Consider the following 8,072-nt stretch of genomic DNA (forward strand, 5'->3'; position numbering starts at 1 on the left):
GCTTGTGTGTGTGTATGTGTGTGTGTATTTGTGTGTGTGTATTTGTGTGTGTGTTTATATGTGCGTATGCTTGTGTGTGTATGTGTGTGCATATGTTTATGTATGTGTGTGTGTGTGTATGTGCGTGTGTGTGCTTGTGTGTCTATGTGTGTGCATGTGTTTATGTATGTGTGTGAGTGTATGTGTGTTCATGTGTGTGTGTGTATGTGTGTGTGTGCGTGTGTTTATGTGTGCCTGTGTTTGTGCGTGTGCGTGTGTGTGTGTTATTGTGTGCATGCATGTGTGTGTATTTGTATGTGTGTATGTGTGTGTGTGCTTGTGTGTGTGCTTGTGTGTGCGTGTATGTGTGTGTATTTATGTGTGTATGTATGTGTGTGTGTATGTGTGTGTGAGTGTATGTATGTGTGAGTGTGTTATTTTGTGCATGCATGTGCATGTGTGTGTATGTGCGTGTCTGTGTGTGTGTATCTCTGTGTGTTTGTGTGTATGTGTGTCTTTGTGTGTGGGTATCTGTGTGTGTGTGTGTGTATGTGCATGTGTGTGTGTATTTCTGTGTGTCTGTGTATGTGCGTGTGCATGCGTGTGTGTTTATGTGTGTATGTGTGTGTGAGTGTGTGTTATTTTGTGCATGCATGTGCATTTGTGTGCGTGTATGTGTGCGTGTGTGTATGTGCTTGTGTGTCTGTGTATGTGTGTGTGTATCTATGTGTGCCTGTGTGTGTGTGTGTGTGTGTATGTCTATCTGTGTGTCTGTGTATGTGTACGTGTGTGTCTGCTTGTGTGTGTACTTGTGTGCGTATGTGTGTGCATGTTTTTGTATGTGTGTATGTGTGTGCATGTGTGTGTTTTGTGTGTATGTGTGTGTGTTTATGTGTGTGTGTGTGTTTATGTGTTTGTGTGTGTGTGTATGTGTGTCTGTGTGAGTGTGTGTATGTGCGTGTGTGTATCTGTGTGTGTATGCGTGTGCGTGTGTGTATCTGTGTGTGTATGCGTGTGTGTGTGTGTGTATGTGTGTGTGTATGTGTATCTGTGTGCGTGTATTTGTGTGTGTGTGTGCGTGTGTTTATGTGTGCATGTGTTTATGTGTGCGTGTGCTTGTGTGTGTGTGTTATTGTGTGCATGCATGTGTGTGCTTGTATGTGTGTGTGTATGTGTTTTGTGTGTGCTTGTGTATGTGTGTGTGAGTGTATGTGTGTGTGTGTGTGTTATTTTGTGCATGCATGTGCATGTGTGAGCGTGCGTGCGTGTATGTGTGCGTGTGTATGTGCTTGTGTGTGTGTGTATGTGTGTGTTTGTGTGTGTGCTTGTGTATGTGTATGTATGTGTGTGTGTAAATGTGTGTGTGTGTGTATGTATGTGTGTGTATGTGTGTGTGTATGTGTCTACATGTGTGTATGTGTCTGTATATGTGTATGTGTGTGTGCGTGTTTATGTGTGCCTCTGTTTGTGCTTGTGTATGTGTGTGTGTGTATGTGTGTGTGTGTTTTTGTGTGTGTGTATGTGCTTGTGTGTGTGTGCTTGTGTGTGCGTGTGTATTTATGTGTGTATGTGTGTGTGTATGTTTGAGTGAGTGTATGTATGTGTGAGTGTGTTATTTTGTGCATGCATGTGCATGTGTGTAAGTGTATGAGTGTATGTGTGCATGTGTGTATGTGCTTGTGTGTGGGTTTGTGCGTGCGTGTGTGTGTGCGTGCGTGCGTGCGTGCGTGTGCGTTTGTGTGTATGTGTGTGTGCATCTGTGTGTGTGTTTCTGTGTGTATGTATGTGCATTTGTGTGTGTGTTTCTGTGTGTATGTGTGTATGCATGCACGTGTGTGTGTGTATGTGTGTGTGTATGTGTGTTTTTGTGTGTATGTGTCTGTGTGTGTGTGTATGTGTGTGTGTATGTGTGTGTTTTTGTGTGTGTGTGTTTTTGTGTATGTGTAGTGTATGTGTGTTCGTGTGTTTATGTGTGCATGTGTTTATGTGTGCGTGTGCTTGTGTGTGTGTTTGTATGTGTGTGTATGTGTGTGTGTTATTGTGTGCATGCATGTGTGTGTGTATGTGTGTGTATGTGTGCATGTGCTTGTGTGTGTGTGTGTGTGTGTGTATGTTTATGTGTGCGTGTAATTGTGCCTGTGTTTATGTGCTTGTGTATGTATGTGCTTGTGTGTGTGCGTGCTTGTGTGTGTGTTTGTGTGTGTGTGTGTATGTGTGTGTATTTATGTGTGTATGTGTGTGCATGCATGTGTGTGTGTTTGAATGTGTGTGTGTATGTGTGTATGCGCTTGTGTGTGTGTGCTTGTGTGTGTGCGTGTGTATGTGTGTGTGTGTGTATGTGTGTGTTTATGTGTGCATGTGTGTTTGTGTGTGTGAGTGTGTGTTATTTTGTGCGTGCATGTGCATGTGTGTGCGTGCGTGTATGTGCTTGTGTGTGCGTGCTTGTGTGTGCATGTGTATGTGTGTGTGTGTATGTGTGTGTTTGTGCGTGTGTATCTGTGTGTGTTTATGTGTGTGTGTGTGTATCTGTGTGTGTTTATGTGTGCATGTGTGTTTGTGTGTGTGAGTGTGCGTTATTTTGTGCATGCATGTGCATGTGTGTGCGTGCATGTATGTATGTGTGCGTGTGTGTATGTGCTTGTGTGTGTATGTGTGTGCATGTGTTTATGTATGTGTGTATGTGTGTGTATGAGTGTGTGTATGTATGTTTGTATGTGTATGTGTGTGTGTGTGTGTGTGTGTGTGTGTGTGCATCCCTTTGTGTATGTGTGTGTGTTTTTGTGTGTGTGTATGTGTGTGTATCTTTGTCTGTGGGTATGTGTGTGTCTGTGTTTGTGTGTGTGCTTGTGTGTGTCTGTGTGTATGTTTGTGTGCGTTTGTGGTTTTGTCTGTGTGTGCGTATGTGTGTGGATGTGTATATGTGTGTGCGTGTGTGTGTGTTTGTGTGTATGTGTGTCTGTGTAATTATGTGTGTGTATCTCTGTGTTTATGTGTGTGTGTATGTGTGTGTATGTGCATCTGTATCTGTTTGTCTGCGTGTATGTGTGTGTGTGTGTTTGTGTGTGTCTGTGTTTGTGTGTGTGCTTGTGTGTGCCTGTGTGTTTGTGTGTGTGCGAGCTTGTGTGTGTGTTTGTATGTGTGTGTATGTGTGTGTGAGGGTGTGTTATTTTGTGCATGCATGTGCATGTGTGTGCGTACTTGCGTGTATGTGTGCGTGTGTGTATGTGCTTGTGTGTGTGTATGTGTATCCATGTGTATGTGTGTGTGTATGTCTATCTGTGTGTGTATGTGTGTGTGTGTGTGCATCCCTGTGTGTATGTGTGTTTTTGTGTGTGTATGTGTCTGTGTGTGTGTATGCATGTGTGTGTCTGTGTTTGTGTGTGTGCTTGTGTGTCTGTGTGTATGTTTGTGTGTGTGTGTTTTTGTATGTGTGTATATGTGTGTGGGTGTGTATATGTGTGTGGATGTGTATGTGAGTGTATGCGTATCTGTGTGTGTGTGTGTTTATGTGTGTGTGTATCTGTGTGTCTGTTTGTGTGTGTGCATGCGTGTGTCTGTGTGTATGTTTGTGTGCGCGTGTGTGTGTTTTTGTATGTCTATGTATGTGTGTGTGTCTGTGTGTGTGTGTGTCTCCCTGTGTGTATGTGTGTGTGTGTGTTTTTCTGTGTGTGTATATGTCTGTCTGTCTGTGTATTTGTGTGTGTGTGTGTTTGTGTCTGTGTGTATCTGTGTGTGTATGTGTATCTGTGTGTGTGAATCTGCATGTGTGTCTGTGTGTGTATGTTTGTGTGTGTGTGTGAGTGTGTATTGTGTGCATGTGTGTGCGTGTGTGCGTGTGTGTATGTGCTTGTGGGTGTGTATGTGTGAGTGTAGTTTGTGTGTGTGTATGTGTGTGTATCGGTGTGTGTGTGTGTATGTGTGTGCGTATGTGTGTGTGTTTGTGTGCGTGTGTATGTGCTTGTGTGTGTGTGTGTGTGATTTGTGTGCATGTCTGTGTGAGTGTAGGTGTGTGAGTGTATGTGTGTGTGTATTGTGTGCATGCATGTGCATGTGTATATGTATGTGTAAGTGAGAGTGTTGTGTGTGTATGTGTGTGTATGTGTATGTGTGTATGTGTGTGTGTGTGTGTGTGTTTGCGTGCGTGTGTGTACGTTTCTGTATGTATCTGTGCGTGTATGTATGTGTATGTTTGTCTGTAGGTGTGTTTGAGTGTATGTGTCTGTGAGTGTGTAATTGTGTGCATGTGTGTGCGTGCATGTGTGTGTTTGCTTGTGTGCATCTGTATGTGTATGTGTGTGTCTATGTGTGTGTTTGTATGTGTGCTTGTGTGTATGTGCATGTATGTGCATGTGTTTATGTATGTGTGTGTGTATTTGTGTGTATGTGTACGTGTGTGTGTGTGCTTGTGTGTGTTTGTGCTTGTGTGTGTGTGTGTGTGTTATTGTGTGCATGCATGTGTGTGTGTTTGTATGTGTGTGTGTGTATGTGTGCATGTGTGTATGTGCTTGTGTGTGTGTGCTTGTGTGCGTGCTTGTGTGTGTGTGTGTGTGTGTGTATGTGTATGTGAGTGTATGTATGTGTGAGTGTGTTATTTTGTGCATGCATGTGCATGTGTGTGCATGCGTGCGTGTATGTGTGCGTGTGTGTATGTGCATGTGGGTGTGTATGTGTGAGTGTTGTTTGTGGGTGTGTATGTGTCTGTGTGTGTGTGTGCCTCCCTGTGTGTATGTGTGTGTGTGTGTTTTTCTGTGTGTGTATATGTCTGTCTGTGTGTGTATTTGTGTGTGTGTGTGTTTGTATGTGTCTGTGTGTATCTGTGTGTGTATGTGTATCTGTGTGTGTGTATCTGCATGTGTGTCTGTGTGTGTATGTGTGTGTGTGTGTGTGTGTGTGTGCGCGTGTGTGAGTGTATGTGTGTGTGTGAGTGTGTATTGTGTGCATGTGTGTGTGTGCGTGCGTGTATGTGTGCGTGTGTGTATGTGCTTGTGGGTGTGTATGTGTGAGTGTAGTTTGTGTGTGTGTATGTGTGTGTGTGTATCGGGGTGTGTGTGTATGTGTGTGCGTATGTGTGTGTGTTTGTGTGCTTGTGTGCGTGTGTGTGTGATTTGTGTGCATGTCTGTGTGAGTGTAGGTGTGTGAGTGTATGTGTGTGTGTATTGTGTGCATGCATGTGCATGTGTGTATGTATGTGTAAGTGAGAGTGTTGTGTGTGTGTATGTGTGTGTATGTGTGTGTGTGTGTGTTTGCGTGTGTGTGTGTACGTTTCTGTATGTATCTGTACAAGTATGTATGTGTATGTGTGTCTGCAGGTGTGTTTGAGTGTATGTGTCTGTGAGCGTGTGTTATTGTGTGCATGCATGTGCATGTGTGTGCATGCATGTGCATGTGTGTGCATGTGTGTATATGTGCGTGTATGTGTGTGTTTGCTTGTGTGCATCTGTATGTGTATGTGTGTGTCTATGTGTGTATGTGTGTGTTTGTATGTGTGCTTGTGTGTGTTCCTGTATGTATGTGTGTGTTTGTATGTGTGTGTATATTTGTGTGTATGTGTACGTGTGTGTGTGTGTGTGTGCTTGTGTGTGTATGTGTGTGTGTTACTGTGTGTGTGTGTGTGCGTGCCTGTGTTTGTGTTTGTGTGTGTGTATGTGTGTTATTGTGTGCATGCATGTGCGTGTGTTTGTATGTGTGTGTGTGTATGTGTGTGTATGTGTGCATGTGTGCATGTGTGTATGTGCTTGTGTGTGTGTGTATGTGAGTGTATGTATGTGTGAGTGTGTTATTATGTGCATGCATGTGCATGTGTGTGCATGCGTGCGTGTATGTGTGCGTGTGTGTATGTGCTTGTGGGTGTGTATGTGTGAGTGTTGTTTGTGTGTGTGTGTGTGTGTATGTGTGTGCATATGTGAGTGAATGTGTGTGTGTATTGTGTGCATGCATGTGCATGTGTGTATGTATGTGTAAGTAAGAGTGTTGTGTGTGTGTATGTGTGTGTGTGTGTGCTTGCATGTGTGTGTATGTTTCTGTATGTATCTGTGCGTGTATGTATGTGTGTATGTGTGTCTGTAGGTGTGTTTGAGTGTATGTGTCTGTGAGTGTGTGTTATTGTGTGCATGCATGTGCATGTGTGTGCGTGTATGTGTATGTGTGTGTGCATCTATGTGTGTATGTGTGTGTTTGTACGTGTGCTTGTGTGTATGTGCTTGTGTGTTTGTGCTTGTGTGTGTATGTATGTGCATGTGCATGTGTTTATTTATGTGTGTGTGTGGTGTATGTGTGTATGTATGTGTGTGTGTCCCTGTGTGTATGTGTGTGTTTGTATGTGTGTGTATTTGTGTGTATGTGTACGTGTGTGTGTGTGTGCTTGTGTGTGTATGTGTGTGAATGTGTGTGTGTGTGTGTGTTACTGTGTCTGTGTGTGTGCGTGCCTGTGTTTGTGCTTGTGTGTGTGTATGTGTGTGTTATTGTGTGCATGCATGTGTGTGAGTTTGTATGTGTGTGTGCTTGTGTGTGCGTGTGTATGTGTGTGTGAGTGTATGTATGTGTGTGTTATTTTGTGCATGCATGTGCATGTGTGTGCATGCGTGCGTGTATGTGTGCGTGTGTGTATGTGCTTGTGTGTGTGTGTGCTTGTGTGTGTGTGCTTGTGTGTGGGTTTGTGTGTATGTGTGTGTATGTGTGTGTATGTTTGTGTGTATGTCTGTGTGTGTGTTTCTGTGTGTATGCATGTGTGTGTGTGTATCTGTGTGTGTGTATGTGTGTGTGTGTATGTATGTGTCTGTGTGTGTGCGTGTCTGTGTATCTGTGTGTGTGTGTGTATGCGTGTGTGCATGTGTGTGTGTGTGTGTGTGTATGTGTGTGATTGTGTGTGTGTGTGTATGTGTGTGTGTGTGTGTGTATCTGTGTGTATGTGTATGCGTGCGTGTGGATGTGTGTGTCTGTGTGTGTGTGTGCGTGTGTGTGTTTGTGTGTCTGTGTGTGTTTGTATGTGTATGTGTGTGCGTATGTGTGTGTGTATCTGTGTGTCTGTGTATGTGTATCTGTGTGTATGTGTGTGTGTATGTGTGTATGGTGTGTGTGTGTGTATCTGTGTGTGTGTATGTGCGTGTGTGTGTGGATGTGTATGTGTATCTGTGTATGTGTATCTGTGTATGCGTATCTGTGTGTGTGTGTGTGTATGTGTGTGCATGTGTTTGTGTGTGCGTGTGGTTGTGCTTGTGTGTTTATGTGTGTGTGAGATATTGTGTGCATGCATGTGTGTGTGTTTGTATGTGTGTGTGTATGAGTGTGTATTTATGTGTGTATGTGTGTGTGAGTGTATGTGTGTGTGAGTGTATGTTATTGTGTGCATGCATGTGCATGTGTGTGCGTGCATGTGTGCGTGTGTCTATGTGTGTGTTTGTATGTGTGCTTGTGTGTATGTGCTTGTGTGTGTGCTTGTGTGTGTATGTATGTGCATGTGTTTATGTATGTGTGTTTGTGGCGTATGTGTCTATGTGTGTGTATGTATGTGTGTGTGTGTCCCTGTGTGTGTGTGTGTGTTTGTATGTGTGTGTGTATTTGTGTGTATGTGTACGTGTGTGTGTGTATGTGTGTGAATGTGTGTGTGTGCGTCCCTGTGTTTGTGCTTGTGTGTGTGTATGTGTGTGTGTGAGTGTGTGTTATTGTGTGCATGCATGTGTGTGTGTTTTTATGTGTGTGTATGTGTGCATGTGTGTATGTGCTTGTGTGTGTGTGCTTGTGTGTGCGTGTGTATGTGTGTGTGAGTGTATGTATGTGTGAGTGTTATTTTGTGCATGCATGTGCATGTGTGTGCATGTGTGCGTGTATGTGTGCATGTGTGTATGTGCTTGTGTGTGTGTGCTTGTGTGTGTGCTTGTTTGTGAGTTTGTGTGTGTTTGTGTATGTGTGTATGCATGCGTGTGTGTGTGTGTGTGCCTCTGTGTATGTGTGTGTGTGTATGTATGTGTGCGTGTGGATGTGTGTGTGTATGTGTATCTGTGTATGTGTATCTGTGTATGCGTATCTGTGTGTGTGAGTGTGTGTGTGTATGCGTGTGTGTGTATGTGTGTGCATGTGTTTATGTGTACGTGTGG

The 8,072-nt window shown here is 43.7% G+C and overlaps 1 pseudogene; it reads left to right on the top strand.

Moving 5' to 3' along the window:
* The first annotated feature begins 418 nt into the window (after nucleotides 1-418).
* LOC137355650 (uncharacterized) overlaps nucleotides 419-8,072 on the top strand; it is an 11,989-nt pseudogene continuing 4,335 nt past the window's right edge.

The sequence above is a fragment of the Heterodontus francisci genome, chromosome 43, assembly GCF_036365525.1.
Source record: "Heterodontus francisci isolate sHetFra1 chromosome 43, sHetFra1.hap1, whole genome shotgun sequence".
NCBI classification, from domain to species: Eukaryota; Metazoa; Chordata; class Chondrichthyes; order Heterodontiformes; family Heterodontidae; genus Heterodontus; species Heterodontus francisci.